Source organism: Dendrobates tinctorius, unplaced genomic scaffold, assembly GCF_039654945.1.
Source record: "Dendrobates tinctorius isolate UK_male_01 unplaced genomic scaffold, ASM3965494v1 ptg000004l, whole genome shotgun sequence".
In the NCBI taxonomy this organism is placed as follows: Eukaryota; Metazoa; Chordata; class Amphibia; order Anura; family Dendrobatidae; genus Dendrobates; species Dendrobates tinctorius.
The window spans coordinates 24,682,501-24,708,877 of NW_027361672.1; the positions used below are offsets into that span (position 1 = coordinate 24,682,501).

General features: G+C 40.0%; 1 long non-coding RNA gene across 1 annotated transcript in view; it reads right to left on the bottom strand.

Moving 5' to 3' along the window:
* Positions 1–26,377, bottom strand: part of LOC141080882 (uncharacterized) — a 97,384-nt gene that overhangs the window by 7,034 nt on the left and 63,973 nt on the right. Inside the window, exon 2 of the long non-coding RNA XR_012229189.1 lies at positions 5,287–5,438. This is a non-coding gene — a long non-coding RNA (uncharacterized lncRNA). The remainder of the gene's footprint in view (positions 1–5,286; positions 5,439–26,377) is intronic.

Consider the following 26,377-nt stretch of genomic DNA (forward strand, 5'->3'; position numbering starts at 1 on the left):
CGAGCCCAGGTCACGTGCAAGAGGTGGAATGTAGATGCCTGTTATGATTAGGTAACCAAGAAGGATAGCAGGGGAATAGGCTAGGCAACCAGATAACCAGAGAGGTTGGTAACTTAACGGATTGCAGACCCCTAAACTGACAACACAACTAGAATTAGCCATGGGACGTACCTACGATGCCCTAGACGCCTCGGTACAGCCAAATAATTAACTAAGCCTAAAGAGAGAAAGGGGAAAGCTAAACTGCCCCGGAGTAGAACCCCAAAGGAATAGATAGCCCCGAACATATATTGCCAGTGAGACAAGATGAGGCACAAAACACAGGCAGAAAATAGAGTAAGCAAATGATGGGGCCCAAACTGTCTAGATAGAACAGGACAGGAAAGGATACTGTCTGCAATCACGCAAAAAACCCTAAGAAAAAATCCAAAACGTCTGATATGCAAAAATACTGAGGCCACACGACCTCTCCCCCACTAAATCAGAACTCTGGTATGAACTGGACGCAAAACAAAATATACTGATATAACAGGGGATTAGAAATATTGAAAAGACTGACATGAGCTGTGGCATATGGAACAGAGTCCAGCACAGGTCCCAGCAGGGAACAAGGCTGAACTCACACCAGAAAAGCAGAAATCAGAGAAAAGCAAAATATGGATCAAATGCAAAAAGATTCAAGCAGACAAAAAACTTATCTGACAGATGCAGGACAAATCAGGAGGCAGGCAGACTTCCAAAATGCTCAGGAAGAAAACCAAATCACCGGCAACAACTGAGGGAAGGTTGCTCACTTAAATCTCTTCAGTCTGTAACACCTGACCTCCAATCATCCTCCTCAGGTGATTAACTTCTGTCAGCCAGACCAGATCCATTACAAGCAGCAACTGCCAGAGGGAGCCCAAACTCAGAAGCCAGGTCAAAAATGTTCACAACAGAGACCGCTCAGATGCAGGAGTCCCAGCACCCACCCCCACCACATGCGTACCTCCCATAGTGTCATAAAACATAAACAGAAATAACAATAAAGGTATATGGGGTATACAGCAGAATATAATAAATATGGTGTGGAAGAGACGGAGGCTTGTCCAGTAGATGAATGTCTTCCCGGCACAGGGAGCATCATGATACATGATACATGATACATGATACATGAAAATTGATAACATCAGGGACAGTTTTGGTCAACAACCCCCAGAGCCCTTCCTCCCGACTTCCCAGCCCTCCACCTTCAAAACCAACTTCTCCACCATTACAGAAGATCGACTCTCCACTCTACTCTCAAGATCACATCTCACCACCTGTGCACTCGACCCGATCCCATCCCACTTCATCCCAAACCTCACCACAGTCTTCATCCCAACCCTAACCCATCTCTTCAACCTATCACTAACAACTGGTGTTTTCCCCTCAAGCTTTAAACATGCCTCCATCACACCTATCCTCAAAAAGCCCTCTCTTGACCCATCCTCTGTATCTAGCTATCGCCCTATATCACTTCTCCCATACGCCTCCAAGCTACTGGAACAACACGTCTACCTTGAACTGTCCTCCCATCTCTCTTCTTGCTCCCTCTTCGACCGCTTACAATCTGGCTTCCGGTCACACCACTCCACTGAAACTGCCCTTACTAAGGTCACCAATGACCTCTTAACTGCCAAGAGCAAGCGACACTACTCTGTCCTCCTCCTCCTGGACCTGTCGGCTGCCTTTGACACAGTGGACCATTCCCTATTATTACAGACCCTCTCATCCCTCGGCATCACAGACTTGGCCCTCTCCTGGATCTCATCATACCTAACAGACCGGACATTCAGCGTCTCCCACTCACACACCACCTCCTCACCTCGCCCCCTATCTGTCGGAGTCCCACAAGGTTCAGTCCTAGGGCCCCTGCTGTTCTCTATTTACACCTTTGGCCTGGGACAGCTCATAGAATCTCATGGCTTTCAGTATCATCTTTATGCTGATGACACACAGATCTACATCTCTGGACCAGATATCACCTCCCTACTAACCAGAATCCCTCAATGTCTGTCCACTATTTCATCCTTCTTCTCCACTAGATATCTGAAACTCAACATGGACAAAACAGAATTCATCATCTTTCCCCCATCTCACGTGACCCCCCCTACGAACCTATCAATTACAGTAAATGACTGCCCACTCTCCCCAGTCCCACAAGCTCGCTGCCTCGGAGTAATCCTTGATGCTGATCTCTCCTTCAAACCACATATCCAAACCCTTTCCACTTCCTGCCGACTTCAACTCAAAAATATTTCACGCATCCGTTCATTCCTCACCCAAGAATCTGCAAAAACCCTAGTCCATGCCCTCATCATCTCTCGCCTTGACTACTGCAACCTCATGCTCTGCGGCCTCCCCTCAAACACTCTCGCACCCCTCCAATCTATTCTAAACTCTGCTGCCCGACTAATCCACCTGTCCCCCCGCTATTCCCCAGCTTCTCCCCTCTGTCAATCCCTTCACTGGCTCCCAATTGCCCAGAGACTCCATTACAAAACCCTAACCATGACATACAAAGCCATCCACAACTTGTCTCCTCCATACATCTGTGACCTCGTCTCCCGGTACTTTCCTGCACGCAACCTCCGATCCTCACAAGATCTCCTTCTCTACTCCCCTCTTATCTCCTCTTCCCACAATCGCATACAAGATTTCTCTCGCGCATCACCCCTACTCTGGAACTCTCTACCACAACATATCAGACTCTCACCTACCATCGAAACCTTCAAAAAGAGCCTGAAGACCCACCTCTTCCGACAAGCCTATAACCTGCAGTAACCACCGATCGACCAAACCGCTGCACGACCAGCTCTACCCTCGCCTACTGTATTATCACCCATCCCTTGAAGATTGTGAGCCCTCGCGGGCAGGGTCCTCTCTCCTCCTGTACCAGTTATGACTTGTATTGTTTAAGATTATTGTACTTGTTTTTATGTATACCCCCCTCACATGTAAAGCGCCATGGAATAAATGGCGCTATAACAATAAATAATAATAATAATAATAATAATAATAATACATCACGTTTAAGTACGGCATAAGGTCAATGCGGACATAGAATATAACTGGAATAAAAATAAGAAACAACAAAGGTTACAGAGATAAAAACAATAATAAAAAATCACAGGGTCCCAAACAGTGGGGGCCATTCCAAAAAAGTTGGAATAACATAGATGGTGACTAGAATGGAGAGCTAGAGACCCTCATGTCCACATTACAAATAGGAGGAAAAGCTCAAAGACTCGTTAAGTCCAAGGGGTTTTAGAGTGTTAAGGCGTACAATCCAGCTCGCTTCTCGTTTGGGTCAGACATTTCTTATAATTACCCCCTTTTAGGCCCAAATGGATACTCTCTATCCCTCTGATCTGAAGAGAGCCCACGTCACAATTAGGCTTTGATTTGAAGTGACGTGGCAACGTCTTCAGACAAGAGGGTTCGGGTTCATCTCTGTCAGCGCGAATGTCCCTGACATGTTCCCGGACACGGACACGAAGCTCCCTAGAAGTCAGCCCGATATATATCAGAGAGCAACCACACGTGGCATAATATATGACATTCATTGTCCCACATGTGATATGCTGTCTGATACTGAACTCCCTGGCCCCGCCTGAAGGTACAAAGGAGAAACTTCTTAGGACATTTGCGCATGCCATACAGTGACCACACAGGAAACAGCCCACAACTGGACCCCTCGTGGAGAATGGATTCACGATGGGAGGTATGTAATGACTCCTTACCAATAAATTGGCCAAATTAGGAGATCTTCTCGCTGTCATAGATGGAGTTTCACCAATGGCGGGTTTCAAGGAGGGCTCAGTGGTCAAAACTGACCAATGCTTCTTTAGAATATCTCTCATGTTCGCCCACTCGTGATTATATGTGGTGATAAATCTCATCTTATTCTCCTCCCTAGATGTATCCCCCCAGAATGCTGGGGGTACAAAGGATCATTACGTGGTGTCCTTCTGGCCCTGTCAAAGTCACGTCTGATGCATCTGCGGCTGTAACCCTGATGCTCAAATCGGGTAGTGAGATCAGCCACCTGAGAATAAAATCTCTCATGCGTGGAACAGATTCGCCTCATCCTTAGGAACTGTCCGACCGGGACAGCTCTCACGGTGGATGGATTATGAGCGGACTCAGCGCGAAGCAAGGCATTAACAGAAGTTGATTTCCTAAAGACATCAGTTTGAAGTCTTCTAGTGCCATCAATTTGTAAACTGATGTCCAAGAAGTCGATTTTGCATGGATCATATTGATACTTCAATCTAATGTTAACAGAGTTGCAATTCAGCTGGTCCATAAAAGTCTCGAGCTGCTGTGCCATCCCTCCCCACATCATAAAGATGTCATCTATGTATCTAAGCCAGCACAGCACATGGTCTGTGGCCTGTGCGCCCGCGCCACCAAAAATTGATCTCTCTCAGGCACCTTAGAAGAGATTTGCATACGCAGGCGCTCATGCCACGCCCATGGCTGTGCCGTGTTTCTGTAGATAAAAAGTGTCTTTAAATACAAAAAAATTGAGGGTTAGGACAAAGCACAGCAACTCGAGAATAAATTCACACAGAGAGCCATCCAGGTCGGAGGACCCATGGAAAAGGCGAACTGCATCCACACCGTGGCTATGTTCGAAGCAGGTATAAAGTGCTTGTACATCAATGGTGACCAGAAGAACACCATCATCCACAGAGACCCCGTCAACATGCGATAGGACATCCATCGTGTCACGGACATAAGAAGGTAATATTGCGACCAAGGGTTTCAGATAGTAGTCAATAAACCGACAGACAGGATCGCACAAATTGTCGATGCCCGACACGATTGGACGTCCTGGGGGTTGAGGGCGTCTTTGTGGATCTTAGGGAGGAGATAAAAGTAGATATCTTGGGGGACCTGACCATCAGTCCCTCCAACACCTTTTTTCTGCTGTAACCGAGAGGAGAAGGAGGACACCAGATTATATGTCAATTTTGTGTAGGTCTCAACATCATTTAATTGGCGAAATGCCTCTTTCTCGTATTTATCATATGGCCAAATTACAATGTTCCCCCCCTTGTCCGCTGGCTTAAATACAATGTCCTTAAAAGATTGTAGATCTTTGATAGCCTGACGTTGTTGTGTCAGATTATCAAATTTACAGCGAGAGGAAAGTAATTTCTAATCCTCTGAAACCAATTTGGTAAATATATCTACTGCTGCACATAAGGACAAGGGGGAACCTAGTTGATTTGGGCAATACGGCAGGTGGAAACCTACCTGAAGAGGACGTAGATTGCTCATCAAGAAGTTCCTCTAGGACCCTCAGTACCTCCCCCTCCATCTCGGTCAGTGAATCCCCGGAAGTTGCCTCTTGTGATGTAATTTCTTCAGGACAAGCTTCCGGGAAAACAAATGTAGGTCCTTCAGGGCTGTAAAGTAATCAAAGGCATTAGTTGGAGAGAACATCAGGCCCCTACCTAAAACCTCCAACTGGGTGTCCGTGAGAGATCGTGTGGATAAGTTAATTACCTGAAGCCCCGCTGACTGCCGGAGGTGGGCTGTCTTCCTGTGTTACTCTTGCTCTTAGCAGCCTGGCGTGTATGCATCTTTTTACTCATAGAGGCATACGATGCTCCGTTGGGGAGTATGCATCTTGAGGAGTATTGTCGTCACGTGAAATATTAAATCTAGTCAATGCAGATCGAGATCTTGAGTGAAAAAAATATCTATTTTGTGGGTGTGAACTATCACTAGGACCACGCCACCTGTAAACATTAGGCGATTGCTTATCACGTATATCCCTCTTAAATTTTCTGGCCTTGGTACTCTGTATGTCGTTGGCCCATTTTTGTAAATCTGCAACTATGTCATCACTTAATTTTTTCAAGGCCTCAGATGTCATTTCTTTCCTGAGAGTGACCTGAATCAACTCGATCTCTGTCTCAATTTCCACCAAGGTGTGAGCATCCATGCTCTTAAGTAATGCCATATAGCCATAGGAGCAAGTGTTCGAGAGCTCCTCCCATTTTGTCTTGAAATCCTCATTCAATATGGAAAATGAGGGAAAGACTTGAATTCTCAAGCCTCGGGGAACAAGTCCCCCCTCCAAATATTTCTACAAAAAGGCATGGTTCCATCATACTCTGGTTCTTTTCCATAGAAGCTCTTTAAAACAAATAATAGCTTCATTTAAGTCACCATTAGGTTCATCCATACCCCCATTAGGGCCATCCTTAAATGTATGGTTAATCTGAGCACACCATGTAGAGTCACGTGCTCTAAAGTCCATTGTAATCCTGGAAAAGACTGTGATAAACACAGAATAAATTATGATAGCAACAACATGTAGCATGATTTACTCAGAAGTAGAGTTGAGCGATACCGTCCGATACTTCAAAGTATCGTATCGGATGGTATCGGCCGATCTTTAAAAAAAGTATCGGTATCGCCGATTCCGATACCGGAAGTCCCATTCAAGTCTATGGGACTTCCGGTATCGGAATAAGAAAAACCCTTTCCTGCCCTTGTACAGCCTCTCTGGGGTCTGTACGGGCCTTTCGGGGGGCTGTGCCGGCCTGCCAGGGGGTCTGTGCAGGCTCCGGTGGTCTGTGCCGGCTTGCCGGGGGGCTGTGCAGGCTCCGGTGGGCTGTGCCGGCCTGCCGGGGGGCTGTGCCGGCCTGCCGGGGGGCTGTGCAGGCTCCGGGGGGCTGTGCCGGCCTGCCGGGGGGCTGTGCCGGCCTGCCGGGGGGCTGTGCAGGCTCCGGGGGGCTGTGCCGGCCTGCCGGGGGGCTGTGCCGGCCTGCCGGTGGTCTGTGCAGGCTTCGGGGGTCTGTGCAGGCATCGTCCGATGGGACTACAAGTCCCATCGGGCGATGCCTGCTACCATGACAGTGATTGACACATTAGCCAATGATGGGACAGTAGTAGTCCCATCATCCGGCTAATGTGTTAAATGTAAAAAAAAAAAAAAAAAAAAAAAAAAAATTACATGCTACATACATACAACATGCATACTACATACATGCTACATTCATACTACATACTACATACATGCTACATTCATACTACATAAATACTACATGCAACATACATACTACATATATACTACATACATACTACATATATACTACATGCATGCTACATACATACTACATGCTACATACTACATACATACTACATGCATGCTACATACATACTACATGCTACATACATACTACATATATACTACATGCATGCTACATACATACTGCATGCTACATACATACTACATATATACTACATGCATGCTACATACATACTACATGCTACATACATACCACATATATACTACATGCATGCTACATACATACTACATGCTACATACATACCACATACATACTACATGCATGCTACATGCTACATACATACTACATATATACTACATGCATGCTACATACATACTACATATATACTACATGCATGCTACATACATACTGCATGCTACATGCATGCTACATACATACTACATACATACTACATACATACCACATATATACTACATACATACAATACATTCATACAATACATACATAGACATACAGTACATATAACATAGAGTAACATACTTACCAATACTTGTCACATTGTTCCCCGAAGCCATTGTCGTCTACGGAATAAATATTAACATAACAAACCACAAAAATACTCACCCACGATCCGAAGCAGTCCACGAGTGTGTCCCACGACGATCTTGGGTAGAGAACTGCAGCATCAGATGATGCTGCCGTTCTCTACGGGCTGCAGGAATCCAATGACGGAAGGTAGGTATCCTTCCGCACTGTATTCCTCCGCCACTTAAAAAAAAAAAAGTCCCTAGTCTCACTTTATGCCATTGCTGTGTGGGAATTTCCCACGCAGCAATGGCATAAAGTGAGACTAGGGACTTTTTTTTTTTTAAGTGGCGGAGGAATACAGTGCGGAAGGATACCTACCTTCCGTCATTGGATTCCTGCAGCCCGTAGAGAACGGCAGCATCATCTGATGCTGCAGTTCTCTACCCAAGATCGTCGTGGGACACACTCGTGGACTGCTTCGGATCGTGGGTGAGTATTTTTGTGGTTTGTTATGTTAATATTTATTCCGTAGACGACAATGGCTTCGGGGAACAATGTGACAAGTATTGGTAAGTATGTTACTCTATGTTATATGTACTGTATGTCTATGTATGTATTGTATGAATGTATTGTATGTATGTAGTATATATGTGGTATGTATGTAGTATGTATGTAGTATGTATGTAGCATGCATGTAGCATGCAGTATGTATGTAGCATGCATGTAGTATATATGTAGTATGTATGTAGCATGCATGTAGTATATATGTAGTATGTATGTAGCATGTATGTATGTGGTATGTATGTAGCATGTAGTATGTATGTAGCATGCATGTAGTATATATGTAGTATGTATGTATGTATGTAGCATGTAGTATGTATGTAGCATGCATGTAGTATGTAGCATGCATGTAGTATATATGTAGTATGTATGTAGCATGCATGTAGTATATATGTGGTATGTATGTAGCATGTAGTATGTATGTAGCATGCATGTAGTATATATGTAGTATGTATGTATGTATGTAGCATGTAGTATGTATGTAGCATGCATGTAGTATGTATGTAGCATGCATGTAGTATGTATGTAGCATGCATGTAGTATATATGTAGTATGTATGTAGTATGTATGTGGTATGTATGTAGCATGTAGTATGTATGTAGCATGCATGTAGTATGTATGTAGCATGCATGTAGTATGTATGTAGCATGCATGTAGTATGCATGTAGCATGCATGTAGCATGTATGTAGTATGTATGTAGTATGTATGTAGTATGTAGCATGTATGTAGTATGTATGTGGTATGTATGTAGCATGTAGTATGTATGTAGCATGCATGTAGTATATATGTAGTATGTAGTATGTATGTGGTATGTATGTAGCATGCAGTATGTATGTAGCATGTATGTAGTATGTATGTAGTATATATGTAGTATGTATGTAGCATGTAGTATGTATGTAGCATGCATGTAGTATGTATGTAGTATGTATGTAGCATGTATGTAGTATGTATGTAGTATATATGTAGTATGTATGTAGCATGTAGTATGTATGTAGCATGCATGTAGTATGTATGTAGTATGTATGTAGCATGTATGTAGTATGTATGTAGCATGTAGTATGTATGTAGCATGCATGTAGTATGTATGTAGTATTTTTTTTTTTTTTTTTTTTTTAACATTTAACACATTAGCCGGATGATGGGACTACTACTGTCCCATCATTGGCTAATGTGTCAATCACTGTCATGGTAGCAGGCATCGCCCGATGGGACTTGTAGTCCCATCGGACGATGCCTGCACAGACCCCCGAAGCCTGCACAGACCACCGGCAGGCCGGCACAGCCCCCCGGCAGGCCGGCACAGCCCCCCGGAGCCTGCACAGACCACCGGCAGGCCGGCACAGCCCCCCGGCAGGCCGGCACAGCCCCCCGGCAGGCCGGCACAGCCCCCCGGCAGGCCGGCACAGACCCCCACAGGGTGCACAGACCACCGGCAGGCCGGCACAGCCCCCCGGCAGGCCGGTACAGACCCCGGGCAGTCCACACAGCCCCCCGGCAGGCCGGCACAGCCCCCCGGCAGGCCGGCAGAGACCCCCGGAAGGCCCGAAATGACGGCGCATCATGATGCGCACACACAGCGCATCATGATGACGTCAGTCTGTCAATCAACTTTGAACTTCCGATTCCGATGCCGAATTCCGATATTGAAAAAATATCGGAAGTCGGTATCGGAATTCCGATACAGCAAGTATCGGCCGATACCCGATACTTGCGGTATCGGAATGCTCAACACTACTCAGAAGAAAAAAAGTGCAAAGTTAGCACCCAAATATTCCAAAAACTGGAAAAAGTTCAAGCTCCATAAAACTTCTTATGCCATTGGTGGTCAGTCAGATGGGCCACCAATGGCATAAGAAGGTCCTTTCAGATTTCATTATCAATATCTCCTTGAGAAAGCCGTTCCACTTCTGGCGAAACGTGCGTCGGAGGTTCCTTTCGGATCCAAACCTGGTGTCCTGTCCCCATTCCCTATAGGTAAGCTTCACTCTCCCCCCTTTTTACCTGAGCCATACAAGTGCTACTTCGGTTTATACTTTGTATTTACATTTGTGGGGGACTCTGCACTGGGGTACTATTATGTGATATAGGACAGCACACCGGGGTTGTGGGGGCCCATCCTGGGTTAATTCCTGGTGATCTGTGCCAGCCATATATTTATATTGACTTTGGTTGCCCCTATCTCTTCGATTTGCACTTGCCTGGTAATTTTATCTAGACACTAAGCACCTTATTATCTATTTCAGGGGTAACCGTGTGCCTGATTATTTGCACTTTTTTGCTGGCACTGGACTCTGGGTTTGGTCCTTCATTTATTGCATCCTTTTTGTATCTTGTACTGTCTATATGTGTACCATTATTACTGCTTTGACTTTTTAATATGAGATTAATAAAATTTGCTATTTTATACATATGCTCCTTTTCTTCTACTATTATTATTCTGTAGTGCATTGTAGGACCTTATAATTCCCAGGATGTCATGATATTGGCTTGAGTCATGGTCATTTATTGCATACTGAACTTTTAGGAGGTCCATAGCTGGTGCATGCACCTTAGCCAAGTCACACAATGCAGGATAAGAGCTGCTTGTGGGAAAAGAACATGAGCGCCTACAGAGGTGAGCCAGCAGATAGAGGCCCCCCAAATTTTGGTTAACAAAGCCAACAGAAAGTATAAGGGTAATACCAACACGCTAAACCACTTTGCAGGCTATGGACATTTATTTTTATTTATAAATCTTGTTTCTCATCTTTGTTGAATTTTATCACAAGTGCTAAGTCAACCATATAGATAAAAAAAGAAGACTCACCACCTTTTAGCATTCCCAAGGTATGCCTTGCCTTAATAGATTCAGGTATAGCTTGACCAGGGTAGTCTGTACACCTATCATCTCTGCTATGATAGATTGCTGGCAATGTGAAGACCTGCTGGTTAAGTCTTTGTCTTCAGCAATTATCAGACCATCAGCTTGTCAAGGCTGAGCTTTGTAAGCAGTGCATGAATCATAAAGAAAAGTACAATGGTTGTAAATAGTATGAAGAAGATATTGAGGCTTCTGTGGGCATCATGGCAGGTGGCTTTTCAATGTGAAATGTGACACCTCTTTGTGGTGTTGTCCCTTTGGAGCTGACCCTCCTTAAGGGGGTTTTACACTAAGCAATATCGCTCGCTAGCAATATCGCTAAAACGTCACTGGTTTTGTGACGTTATAGCGATATTTCTAGCGATATCGCTATGTGTGATACTTACCAACGACCGGCTCCCCCGCTGCTCATCGCTGATCGCGCGAGAATGTCCGGCTCCATTTCTCGTCGGGCGCTTCCTGCTGAGACTTCCTGCTGTGACGACGAGCGACGCGTGGAGGCGGGCGGGAGGATGCAGGATCGCTGTGTGTGAAAGGTGAGTATCGTGCGCTGCGTCGCTGCTGCATCGCTGTGAGATCTTTCTGTATGAAAGCTCACTAGCGATCATTTAGCGATGCACCAGCGATCCTGACCGGGTCGGATCGCTGGTTGGATCGCTGGTGCATCGCTAAATGTAAAAGGGCCTTTAATGTCTCATGCTAAGAGATATAGGGACTGCTCAAGCAGGTGGTGGGGACTGTTTGCTTGTACAGTCTAGAAGAGGTGCTAAGAATGACAGAATACTCTGTTCATTTTGTATAGGAATACACTCATGGAAAGACACCTGATGCCATTCAAGAATAGATGACATCCATGCAGGACCTTTGGCATTGTGGAGACACTCTAGAAATTTTAGTTGATTCACTTTAAGCTCCTGTAAGAGAATTGCATTTTCTGTACAAATTTACTGCCACATTGAACCTTCCACGTGACCCCCTAAAATATCCAATTCTACTTTGTGCACAGGCATACTCAGAAAATCTCCTCCTCCCTTCCCCATCTCCTGCAGTCCAAGATACTATCTAAAGCCCACTCTTGCCATTGATGAATAGTTGTGCTTCATTGTTCTTATTGAGTAGAAAAGTTCTTCTACTACTCAGTACATCATGGCATCTCATAGTTAATATATCACTATTGCAAATCAAATGTTATTTAATGAGGGCAATCAAAACCGTAATGTTCAGATTGCTTTGCTTCATGCATACCATGATCATTACATACCATACTCCATACGTAAAGTAGCATAGGCAAAATTAAAATAATTCACAAGATAGAAATAAAATATAAAGAGAAAGAATTATATTTTACATAAAAGAATATTAACACTTCTGAATGTATAAAGTATAAGTAAAAATGTTAAAGTTTATTATATACTCATCTGCATGAATTAGAACCCTAAGCCAAGTTGTAAATACTGTTTATTGTATATTTCATGGAAAGTAAGCATATGTAAGCCATTAGAAGTACCTTGAATCCATTTATAATTTGACAAATAGGCTGTTAAATCCTGCAGAGAAACGTTTAGGCACACGATTGAAGAGCCATATTGTGATTTCCTCATGGTTCGTGGAATGGACGGCATATACGTGTTGATATTAGTAATGGATGCCAGACAGCACTGGAATGTGGCTTGACTCTTTCCTATTGCACCAATAAAAACAGCTAGAAAGCATATCAAAGCCAATGTGTCTCTCTAAAATTTGCATGGAAAATGGATTTGCACAGAGATTTGTGCCTTTTTTGCAAACAGAAATTTAGTAAGGGAAGTTAAGATCCCAACAATTTAGAACCTAGAAAAGAATTACATTTGTGGAAAATGTAGATATCACAATGTAAGTTTTGTTCTCAATTTCAGCAATGCATTTCCAACTTACAGTACTGTTGTGCTATTGTACTTTTCTTTGTTAAAGATTTTGTTCATTTATGTTGTTTTATGACATTGTGCCCATTGAAATCAGCAATCTTTAATTTCTAAACTTGGCATCAATCAAAGACACAATGGCTTCCTTACTGACTCCAGCTGATTTTTTTGAGATTCCAATAATAATAGTTCTCTGCACTTACTTCACAACAAATATACAGTATGTATGAAATGCAGAGCCTCATATCAGATTTACTAAAAAAGATACTACATATATTTAATATTAAAAGAAAGCAGAAATTGTTTAGAGAAGAAATATACATTATTTCATGAATATGTCAGTTGCAGTAATTACTTGTACTCTTCATTAAATTTTTCTGGAGCAACTTTTCTTAGAACTTGGTTTTGTACTTTTCTTCTATATGGTTCCAGAAAATTAAAAAAAAAAAAAAAAAATATATATATATATATATATATATATATATATATATATACACATATGAACAACGGCAAGGCAGGGTCCAGCAATAACGTGAGCAATCCAGGATGCTGTTAAAAAATTGTTCTTTCTTTTTATTCATAAATCCATTAAAATGCAATGGTCCAAGCAATTCAAAACAGCAATAACGCAGGAAAGTCGTGCAGATAGGACTACGCGTTTCAGCGGTAAAGCCCGCCTTCTTCACGGTCCAGAATCTAATCTGCTTTCCAAACATGGAACCTTATATACATCCCACTCCCATCAGGGTAATTATAAACATATGTGAGAGACTTAAAAACATGAGCTAAAAAAGCAGATCAAACATATAAACTATCCACATATTGATCAGTATACAACATGCATGAAGATTATAAAGAAAGGATTCAACATATTGGAGAAAAATACAATCGGAATATCCAATAACCTGACCATAAAATTTGAGTGGTACAAAAACAGAACAATAATATTAACCAGCGTTATATAGTGCAAATATATCAATAGTGCATAATGATATCCAGGCGGTTATTAAAGCCCTGTGGCATGCGAGTCCCCAGCTCAAATATCCACCTACTCTCTCTTGCAAGCACTTTTTTATGAAAATCTCCCCCCCTCAATGGTTTTTTTACATGCTCTATGCCCATAAAAGAAAAACCGCGTAAATCCCCATTATGTTTTTTTGAGAAATGTCGGGATACTACTGATGCACCAACCATAGGCAAATTACTAGCGTCTGATAGGTGTTTGCGGATTCTAGTTTTAAGGGGGTTCATCGTGCAACCTACATATTGCATGCGGCATATATTGCAATTAATTAGATACACTACATTCTCCGTATTACAGTTTATAAAAGAACAAACATTAAACTGTTTTTTATTGGAAATAGATGTAAATATTTTGGATTTATTAGCAAAACCGCAGCACTTGCAGATATTGGCACCGCATTTAAAAAATCCTGTTGTTTTTAACCAATTGCTAGGGGAAATTTTATCCGGATCTTTAAACATGCTGGGTGATAATATTGTAGCTAAAGTCGGGGATTTCCAATAAAAAACAGTTTAATGTTTGTTCTTTTATAAACTGTAATACGGAGAATGTAGTGTATCTAATTAATTTCTCAAAAAAACATAATGGGGATTTACGCGGTTTTTCTTTTATGGGCATAGAGCATGTAAAAAAACCATTGGGGGGGAGATTTTCATAAAAAAGTGCTTGCAAGAGAGAGTAGGTGGATATTTGAGCTGGGGACTCGCATGCCACAGGGCTTTAATAACCGCCTGGATATCATTATGCACTATTGATATATTTGCACTATATAATGCTGGTTAATATTATTGTTCTATGTTTTTGTACCACTCAAATTTTATGGTCAGGTTATTGGATATTCCAATTGTATTTTTCTCCAATATGTTGAATCCTTTCTTTATAATCTTCATGCATGTTGTATACTGATCAATATGTGGATAGTTTATATGTTTGATCTGCTTTTTTAGCTCATGTTTTTAAGTCTCTCACATATGTTTATAATTACCCTGATGGGAGTGGGATGTATATAAGGTTCCATGTTTGGAAAGCAGATTAGATTCTGGACCGTGAAGAAGGCGGGTTTTACCGCTGAAACGCGTAGTCCTATCTGCACTACTTTCCTGCGTTATTGCTGTTTTGAACTGCTTGGACCATTGCATTTTAATGGATTTATGAATAAAAAGAAAGAAAAATTTTTTAACAGCATCCTGGATTGCTCACGTTATTGCTGGACCCTGCCTTGCCGTTGTTCACATTTGTATAGATGGACTCCTACATCCTGATCCGGGCACAACGGAGATAACCAGGTTAGCTGAGGTTCCAGGTGGTTCACAGGAGTGAGCTGGTCTACATTGTTGGACTTATATGTTATTGGGAGCTTTGACCGTGCTTCTCCCCATAAGGAACAGCTTTTCACTGCAGCAGGATTTACTTTTATTGGTCACTTGAATACAACATGTTACCTTCTAAGGATTCCACGAGAGATACACAGGACTATACGGTACGTCTCAATAAGCTTGCCAGTATTTTTCAGGAAGATTTGAATGAAAATTGTCCTGCTGTTGAAAGTACTAGCTCCATATTAAATAAATTGGAGCAATCCTTACGTAAGGAGCAAAAGCTCTGGTGGGACCACAACTCCCTTAATGGATATTTGGAGAGGAAAATGATACCGCGTGGTCTCAGACTGAAAAAACAATCCACCATTGCTTATGGAGCGGACTTTCAAAAAAACTGGGACATTATTCTGAGTGAGTGTTCACTTAAATTGATTAAACTGATTATAGAGGAGGAGGATAAGGAACTTGTTAAAATTAATAATGAAATTGAGCTTATCAAAAATTCTGTTAAAAATCTGGAGACTTCAGATACCATCACTAAATTCCAGGACCGTATGTATAATAATCTAAAAGAAGGGAGCATTCTATCATAGCTATAAAGAAAAGAAAATTTCAGAGAGATCTTGATGATTCTAAGAATGACAAAATATATAATTGGGCTAGTAATCCTCCCTCTATTTTGAGAAAACATAAGTCCTGGTATAAGAAACCTAAAGTATCTTTTAATTCCACGGCCAATTATGATACCCCTTTTGGGGAAACATCGGATGAATTAACGGACTCCTCAGTTGCTTCAGTAGCCAGTATTCAGACTGGTGGCAAAAAAAAAAGGAACTTTCAACAAGAAGGTGCCTTGCCAAAAAACGAATATGCAAGAGGGGAGGAAGGAAACATAAGTCCAAAAGGTTTTCATATGACGTTTCGCAAGCGCCGCTAATGGAGATTCCTGTATTCAATCTTTTTAGTTATATTTTGACAGACTCACAGATTGGACTCTTGTCTAAAGGACTAGGTTTTTCTCCAGTTAAAAAATTCAGTTTGTTTGGCACTATTGTTGATATCAATAGATTTGCACGTAATTTGACCCTTAAAGTTCATTATAATGAGGATAATACTCATGTGTATAATGATTTATCATCTGTCAGCAGTATATCATCTGATAATAATTGTACTCATTTTAGTGAACAGGTAGCTGTCTCTAATTTAAGACAACTAGAGGGGGAGACAGAGTTGGAGGATAGGGTTAATTTAAATGACAGGTTTCAGACTCGTAATCCCATGTTCTACCCAGTTAAATCGAGACCTCCTTTCCTTGATTTTTTTCAGGAAATAATTGAAAATGAGCTTGTGTCTCTTTATAATCAAGTAGAACATCAAGAGGTTAAATTTAATCTGAGTATTTTTGAACATAGGGCAATTGATGAACTGAGAGCTAATGGCAATCTCCTTGTTGTCCAGGCAGACAAGGGGGGCGCTATTGTGGCTCTCAATGCTGGTTTATACAAGAAAATGAACTTGCTGGATCTAGAAAACAGTAGCACCTATATTGAATTGCCATCTAATCCAACTAATTCATTTAATTCTGAATTATTACATCTATTACAGGTGGGAATTAGTATGGGTGCTATTTCAGACAGAATTAAAAAATTTATTTTTTGTGAAACACCGATTGTCCCAATATACCACTCACTCCCTAAAGTTCATAAAGAGGTTTTTCCTCCCCCTCTCAGACCCATCGTGTCTGGGATCGGATCATTTAGTGAGAAACTAGGGGAGTGGGTGGATTTTTATCTTCAACTCTTAGTGCCATTAACACCAAGTCATCTTAAAGATTCCAAAAGTATAATACAGATTATGGAAAAATTTCACTGGCAATCTGATTATGTGTGGTTATCTTGCGATGTGGTGGGGTTATATCCTTCTATCCCCCATCACATCGCGATACGATACATCACATATTACTTGTCCAGATACAGTAATTATGATGATTCCATTCAGAGGTTTATTGTTTCCTCAATTCAATTTCTTTTAAGCCACAACTATTTTGTGTTTGATGAGAGATATTTCCTCCAGACACAGGGTGTGAGCATGGGCACCAAGTTTTCACCTTCCCTAGCTAACCTGGTTATGTCTGTCTGGGAAGAAAATTATATCTTTAATATTGATAACCCATACAAGGATAATATTGTTTGGCTGGGGAGATTTATTGATGATCTGATATTTGTCTGGAGGGGTAGTCTCTCGTCTGCAAAAAGTTTTTTTTCTTATTTGGATTTGAATGATTTCAATCTAAAATTTACTAGTAGTGGTCATGAGGTATCAATTAACTTCTTGGATTTAAAACTGACCGCAGATTTGGACAATGACAGGGTTCTGATATCTCCCTATAAAAAATCCATTGCATGCAATAGTATTTTAATGGCTTCTTCTAATCACCCCAATCATGTCATTCAGAATATTCCTGTGGGGGAGCTTATTAGACCAAAAAGGAATACCACATCTAGCGATAAATTGGAGGAAGGAATTGAAATGACCTGTAATAATTTAAAAAAAGGGGGTATCCTAATTGGTCTTTGGAGAGAGCCAAGAAAATGGTAGCAGGCATGGATAGGGTTAAGCTGTTGGAATCTACTGCAAAAAAAAGACAGTTTGACTCTAAAAAATCTAGGGTGGTTTTTAGTACCAATTATAGTCCTCAGTTTAATTCTATTGTTAAAATCATCAAAAAAATAAATATCTCCCTTTGTTGTCTCAGAATGATATTTTGAAAAATATTGTGGAAAATAATGATATTGCCTTTGTGGCAAGGAGAGCTCCGACTTTAGCTACAATATTATCACCCAGCATGTTTAAAGATCCGGATAAAATTTCCCCTAGCAATTGGTTAAAAACAACAGGATTTTTTAAATGCGGTGCCAATATCTGCAAGTGCTGCGGTTTTGCTAATAAATCCAATATATTTACATCTATTTCCAATAAAAAACAGTTTAATGTTTGTTCTTTTATAAACTGTAATATGGAGAATGTAGTGTATCTAATTAATTGCAATATATGCTGTATGCAATATGTAGGTTGCACGATGAACCCCCTTAAAACTAGAATCCGCAAACACCTATCAGACGCTAGTAATTTGCCTATGGTTGGTGCATCAGTAGTATCCCGACATTTCTCAAAAAAACATAATGGGGATTTACGCGGTTTTTCTTTTATGGGCATAGAGCATGTAAAAAAACCATTGGGGGGGAGATTTTCATAAAAACGTGCTTGCAAGAGAGAGTAGGTGGATATTTGAGCTGGGGACTCGCATGCCACAGGGCTTTAATAACCGCCTGGATATCATTATGCACTATTGATATATTTGCACTATATAACACTGGTTAATATTATTGTTCTATGTTTTTGTACCACTCAAATTTTATGGTCAGGTTATTGGATATTCCGATTGTATTTTTCTCCAATATGTTGAATCCTTTCTTTATAATCTTCATGCATGTTGTATACTGATCAATATGTGGATAGTTTATATGTTTGATCTGCTTTTTTAGCTCATGTTTTTAAGTCTCTCACATATGTTTATAATTACCCTGATGGGAGTGGGATGTATATAAGGTTCCATGTTTGGAAAGCAGATTAGATTCTGGACCGTGAAGAAGGCGGGTTTTACCGCTGAAACGCGTAGTCCTATCTGCACTACTTTCCTGCGTTATTGCTGTTTTGAACTGCTTGGACCATTGCATTTTAATGGATTTATGAATAAAAAGAAAGAAAAATTTTTTAACAGCATCCTGGATTGCTCACGTTATTGCTGGACCCTGCCTTGCCGTTGTTCACATTTGTATAGATGGACTCCTACATCCTGATCCGGGCACAACGGAGTTAACCAGGTTAGCTGAGGTTCCAGGTGGTTCACAGGAGTGAGCTGGTCTACATTGTTGGACTTATATGTTATTGGGAGCTTTGACCGTGCTTCTCCCCATAAGGAACAGCTTTTCACTGCAGCAGGATTTACTTTTATTGGTCACTTGAATACAACATGTTACCTTCTAAGGATTCCACGAGAGATACACAGGACTATATGGTACGTCTCAATAAGCTTGCCAGTATTTTTCAGGAAGATTTGAATGAAAATTGTCCTGCTGTTGAAAGTACTAGCTCCATATTAAATAAATTGGAGCAATCCTTACGTAAGGAGCAAAAGCTCTGGTGGGACCACAACTCCCTTAATGGATATTTGGAGAGGAAAATGATACCGCGTGGTCTCAGACTGAAAAAACAATCCACCATTGCTTATGGAGCGGACTTTCAAAAAAACTGGGACATTATTCTGAGTGAGTGTTCACTTAAATTGATTAAACTGATTATAGAGGAGGAGGATAAGGAACTTGTTAAAATTAATAATGAAATTGAGCTTATCAAAAATTCTGTTAAAAATCTGGAGACTTCAGATACCATCACTAAATTCCAGGACCGTATGTATAATAATCTAAAAGAAGGGAGCATTCTATCATAGCTATAAAGAAAAGAAAATTTCAGAGAGATCTTGATGATTCTAAGAATGACAAAATATATAATTGGGCTAGTAATCCTCCCTCTATTTTGAGAAAACATAAGTCCTGGTATAAGAAACCTAAAGTATCTTTTAATTTCACGGCCAATTATGATACCCCTTTTGGGGAAACATCGGATGAATTAACGGACTCCTCAGTTGCTTCAGTAGCCAGTATTCAGACTGGTGGCAAAAAACACCAAAAAAGGAACTTTCAACAAGAAGGTGCCTTGCCAAAAAACGAGTATGCAAGAGGGGAGGAAGGAAACATAAGTCCAAAAGGTTTTCATATGACGTTTCGCAAGCGCCGCTAATGGAGATTCCTGTATTCAATCTTTTTAGTTATATTTTGACAGACTCACAGATTGGACTCTTGTCTAAAGGACTAGGTTTTTCTCCAGTTAAAAAATTCAGTTTATTTGGCACTATTGTTGATATCAATAGATTTGCACGTAATTTGACCCTTAAAGTTCATTATAATGAGGATAATACTCATGTGTATAATGATTTATCATCTGTCAGTATATCATCTGATAATAATTGTACTCATTTTAGTGAACAGGTAGCTGTCTCTAATTTAAGACAACTAGAGGGGGAGACAGAGTTGGAGGATAGGGTTAATTTAAATGACAGGTTTCAGACTCGTAATCCCATGTTCTACCCAGTTAAATCGAGACCTCCTTTCCTTGATTTTTTTCAGGAAATAATTGAAAATGAGCTTGTGTCTCTTTATAATCAAGTAGAACATCAAGAGGTTAAATTTAATCTGAGTATTTTTGAACATAGGGCAATTGATGAACTGAGAGCTAATGGCAATCTCCTTGTTGTCCAGGCAGACAAGGGGGGCGCTATTGTGGCTCTCAATGCTGGTTTATACAAGAAAATGAACTTGCTGGATCTAGAAAACAGTAGCACCTATATTGAATTGCCATCTAATCCAACTAATTCATTTAATTCTGAATTATTACATCTATTACAGGTGGGAATTAGTATGGGTGCTATTTCAGACAGAATTAAAAAATTTATTTTTTGTGAAACACCGATTGTCCCAATATACCACTCACTCCCTAAAGTTCATAAAGAGGTTTTTCCTCCCCCTCTCAGACCCATCGTGTCTGGGATCGGATCATTTAGTGAGAAACTAGGGGAGTGGGTGGATTTTTATCTTCAACTCTTAGTGCCATTAACACCAAGTCATCTTAAAGATTCCAAAAGTATAATACAGATTATGGAAAAATTTCACTGGCAATCTGATTATGTGTGGTTATCTTGCGATGTGGTGGGGTTATATCCTTCTATCCCCCATCACATCGCGATACGATACATCACATATTACTTGTCCAGATACAGTAATTATGATGATTCCATTCAGAGGTTTATTGTTTCCTCAATTCAATTTCTTTTAAGCCACAACTATTTTGTGTTTGATGAGAGATATTTCCTCCAGACACAGGGTGTGAGCATGGGCACCAAGTTTTCACCTTCCCTAGCTAACCTGGTTATGTCTGTCTGGGAAGAAAATTATATCTTTAATATTGATAACCCATACAAGGATAATATTGTTTGGCTGGGGAGATTTATTGATGATCTGATATTTGTCTGGAGGGGTAGTCTCTCGTCTGCAAAAAGTTTTTTTTTCTTATTTGGATTTGAATGATTTCAATCTAAAATTTACTAGTAGTGGTCATGAGGTATCAATTAACTTCTTGGATTTAAAACTGACCGCAGATTTGGACAATGACAGGGTTCTGATATCTCCCTATAAAAAATCCATTGCATGCAATAGTATTTTAATGGCTTCTTCTAATCACCCCAATCATATCATTCAGAATATTCCTGTGGGGGAGCTTATTAGACCAAAAAGGAATACCACATCTAGCGATAAATTGGAGGAAGGAATTGAAATGACCTGTAATAATTTAAAAAAAGGGGGTATCCTAATTGGTCTTTGGAAAGAGCCAAGAAAATGGTAGCAGGCATGGATAGGGTTAAGCTGTTGGAATCTACTGCAAAAAAAAGACAGTTTGACTCTAAAAAATCTAGGGTGGTTTTTAGTACCAATTATAGTCCTCAGTTTAATTCTATTGTTAAAATTATCAAAAAAATAAATATCTCCCTTTGTTGTCTCAGAATGATATTTTGAAAAATATTGTGGAAAATAATGATATTGCCTTTGTGGCAAGGAGAGCTCCGACTTTAGCTACAATATTATCACCCAGCATGTTTAAAGATCCGGATAAAATTTCCCCTAGCAATTGGTTAAAAACAACAGGATTTTTTAAATGCGGTGCCAATATCTGCAAGTGCTGCGGTTTTGCTAATAAATCCAAAATATTTACATCTATTTCCAATAAAAAACAGTTTAATGTTTGTTCTTTTATAAACTGTAATATGGAGAATGTAGTGTATCTAATTAATTGCAATATATGCCGTATGCAATATGTAGGTTGCACGATGAACCCCCTTAAAACTAGAATCCGCAAACACCTATCAGACGCTAGTAATTTGCCTATGGTTGGTGCATCAGTAGTATCCCGACATTTCTCAAAAAAACATAATGGGGATTTACGCGGTTTTTCTTTTATGGGCATAGAGCATGTAAAAAAACCATTGGGGGGGAGATTTTCATAAAAACGTGCTTGCAAGAGAGAGTAGGTGGATATTTGAGCTGGGGACTCGCATGCCACAGGGCTTTAATAACCGCCTGGATATCATTATGCACTATTGATATATTTGCACTATATAACGCTGGTTAATATTATTGTTCTATGTTTTTGTACCACTCAAATTTTATGGTCAGGTTATTGGATATTCCGATTGTATTTTTCTCCAATATGTTGAATCCTTTCTTTATAATCTTCATGCATGTTGTATACTGATCAATATGTGGATAGTTTATATGTTTGATCTGCTTTTTTAGCTCATGTTTTTAAGTCTCTCACATATGTTTATAATTACCCTGATGGGAGTGGGATGTATATAAGGTTCCATGTTTGGAAAGCAGATTAGATTCTGGACCGTGAAGAAGGCGGGTTTTACCGCTGAAACGCGTAGTCCTATCTGCACTACTTTCCTGCGTTATTGCTGTTTTGAACTGCTTGGACCATTGCATTTTAATGGATTTATGAATAAAAAGAAAGAAAAATTTTTTAACAGCATCCTGGATTGCTCACGTTATTGCTGGACCCTGCCTTGCCGTTGTTCACATTTGTATAGATGGACTCCTACATCCTGATCCGGGCACAACGGAGTTAACCAGGTTAGCTGAGGTTCCAGGTGGTTCACAGGAGTGAGCTGGTCTACATTGTTGGACTTATATGTTATTGGGAGCTTTGACCGTGCTTCTCCCCATAAGGAACAGCTTTTCACTGCAGCAGGATTTACTTTTATTGGTCACTTGAATACAACATGTTACCTTCTAAGGATTCCACGAGAGATACACAGGACTATATGGTACGTCTCAATAAGCTTGCCAGTATTTTTCAGGAAGATTTGAATGAAAATTGTCCTGCTGTTGAAAGTACTAGCTCCATATTAAATAAATTGGAGCAATCCTTACGTAAGGAGCAAAAGCTCTGGTGGGACCACAACTCCCTTAATGGATATTTGGAGAGGAAAATGATACCGCGTGGTCTCAGACTGAAAAAACAATCCACCATTGCTTATGGAGCGGACTTTCAAAAAAACTGGGACATTATTCTGAGTGAGTGTTCACTTAAATTGATTAAACTGATTATAGAGGAGGAGGATAAGGAACTTGTTAAAATTAATAATGAAATTGAGCTTATCAAAAATTCTGTTAAAAATCTGGAGACTTCAGATACCATCACTAAATTCCAGGACCGTATGTATAATAATCTAAAAGAAGGGAGCATTCTATCATAGCTATAAAGAAAAGAAAATTTCAGAGAGATCTTGATGATTCTAAGAATGACAAAATATATAATTGGGCTAGTAATCCTCCCTCTATTTTGAGAAAACATAAGTCCTGGTATAAGAAACCTAAAGTATCTTTTAATTTCACGGCCAATTATGATACCCCTTTTGGGGAAACATCGGATGAATTAACGGACTCCTCAGTTGCTTCAGTAGCCAGTATTCAGACTGGTGGCAAAAAACACCAAAAAAGGAACTTTCAACAAGAAGGTGCCTTGCCAAAAAACGAGTATGCAAGAGGGGAGGAAGGAAACATAAGTCCAAAAGGTTTTCATATGACGTTTCGCAAGCGCCGCTAATGGAGATTCCTGTATTCAATCTTTTTAGTTATATTTTGACAGACTCACAGATTGGACTCTTGTCTAAAGGACTAGGTTTTTCTCCAGTTAAAAAATTCAGTTTATTTGGCACTATTGTTGATATCAATAGATTTGCACGTAATTTGACCCTTAAAGTTCATTATAATGAGGATAATACTCATGTGTATAATGATTTATCATCTGTCAGTATATCATCTGATAATAATTGTACTCATTTTAGTGAACAGGTAGCTGTCTCTAATTTAAGACAACTAGAGGGGGAGACAGAGTTGGAGGATAGGGTTAATTTAAATGACAGGTTTCAGACTCGTAATCCCATGTTCTACCCAGTTAAATCGAGACCTCCTTTCCTTGATTTTTTTCAGGAAATAATTGAAAATGAGCTTGTGTCTCTTTATAATCAAGTAGAACATCAAGAGGTTAAATTTAATCTGAGTATTTTTGAACATAGGGCAATTGATGAACTGAGAGCTAATGGCAATCTCCTTGTTGTCCAGGCAGACAAGGGGGGCGCTATTGTGGCTCTCAATGCTGGTTTATACAAGAAAATGAACTTGCTGGATCTAGAAAACAGTAGCACCTATATTGAATTGCCATCTAATCCAACTAATTCATTTAATTCTGAATTATTACATCTATTACAGGTGGGAATTAGTATGGGTGCTATTTCAGACAGAATTAAAAAATTTATTTTTTGTGAAACACCGATTGTCCCAATATACCACTCACTCCCTAAAGTTCATAAAGAGGTTTTTCCTCCCCCTCTCAGACCCATCGTGTCTGGGATCGGATCATTTAGTGAGAAACTAGGGGAGTGGGTGGATTTTTATCTTCAACTCTTAGTGCCATTAACACCAAGTCATCTTAAAGATTCCAAAAGTATAATACAGATTATGGAAAAATTTCACTGGCAATCTGATTATGTGTGGTTATCTTGCGATGTGGTGGGGTTATATCCTTCTATCCCCCATCACATCGCGATACGATACATCACATATTACTTGTCCAGATACAGTAATTATGATGATTCCATTCAGAGGTTTATTGTTTCCTCAATTCAATTTCTTTTAAGCCACAACTATTTTGTGTTTGATGAGAGATATTTCCTCCAGACACAGGGTGTGAGCATGGGCACCAAGTTTTCACCTTCCCTAGCTAACCTGGTTATGTCTGTCTGGGAAGAAAATTATATCTTTAATATTGATAACCCATACAAGGATAATATTGTTTGGCTGGGGAGATTTATTGATGATCTGATATTTGTCTGGAGGGGTAGTCTCTCGTCTGCAAAAAGTTTTTTTTTCTTATTTGGATTTGAATGATTTCAATCTAAAATTTACTAGTAGTGGTCATGAGGTATCAATTAACTTCTTGGATTTAAAACTGACCGCAGATTTGGACAATGACAGGGTTCTGATATCTCCCTATAAAAAATCCATTGCATGCAATAGTATTTTAATGGCTTCTTCTAATCACCCCAATCATATCATTCAGAATATTCCTGTGGGGGAGCTTATTAGACCAAAAAGGAATACCACATCTAGCGATAAATTGGAGGAAGGAATTGAAATGACCTGTAATAATTTAAAAAAAGGGGGTATCCTAATTGGTCTTTGGAAAGAGCCAAGAAAATGGTAGCAGGCATGGATAGGGTTAAGCTGTTGGAATCTACTGCAAAAAAAAGACAGTTTGACTCTAAAAAATCTAGGGTGGTTTTTAGTACCAATTATAGTCCTCAGTTTAATTCTATTGTTAAAATTATCAAAAAAATAAATATCTCCCTTTGTTGTCTCAGAATGATATTTTGAAAAATATTGTGGAAAATAATGATATTGCCTTTGTGGCAAGGAGAGCTCCGACTTTAGCTACAATATTATCACCCAGCATGTTTAAAGATCCGGATAAAATTTCCCCTAGCAATTGGTTAAAAACAACAGGATTTTTTAAATGCGGTGCCAATATCTGCAAGTGCTGCGGTTTTGCTAATAAATCCAAAATATTTACATCTATTTCCAATAAAAAACAGTTTAATGTTTGTTCTTTTATAAACTGTAATATGGAGAATGTAGTGTATCTAATTAATTGCAATATATGCCGTATGCAATATGTAGGTTGCACGATGAACCCCCTTAAAACTAGAATCCGCAAACACCTATCAGACGCTAGTAATTTGCCTATGGTTGGTGCATCAGTAGTATCCCGACATTTCTCAAAAAAACATAATGGGGATTTACGCGGTTTTTCTTTTATGGGCATAGAGCATGTAAAAAAACCATTGGGGGGGAGATTTTCATAAAAACGTGCTTGC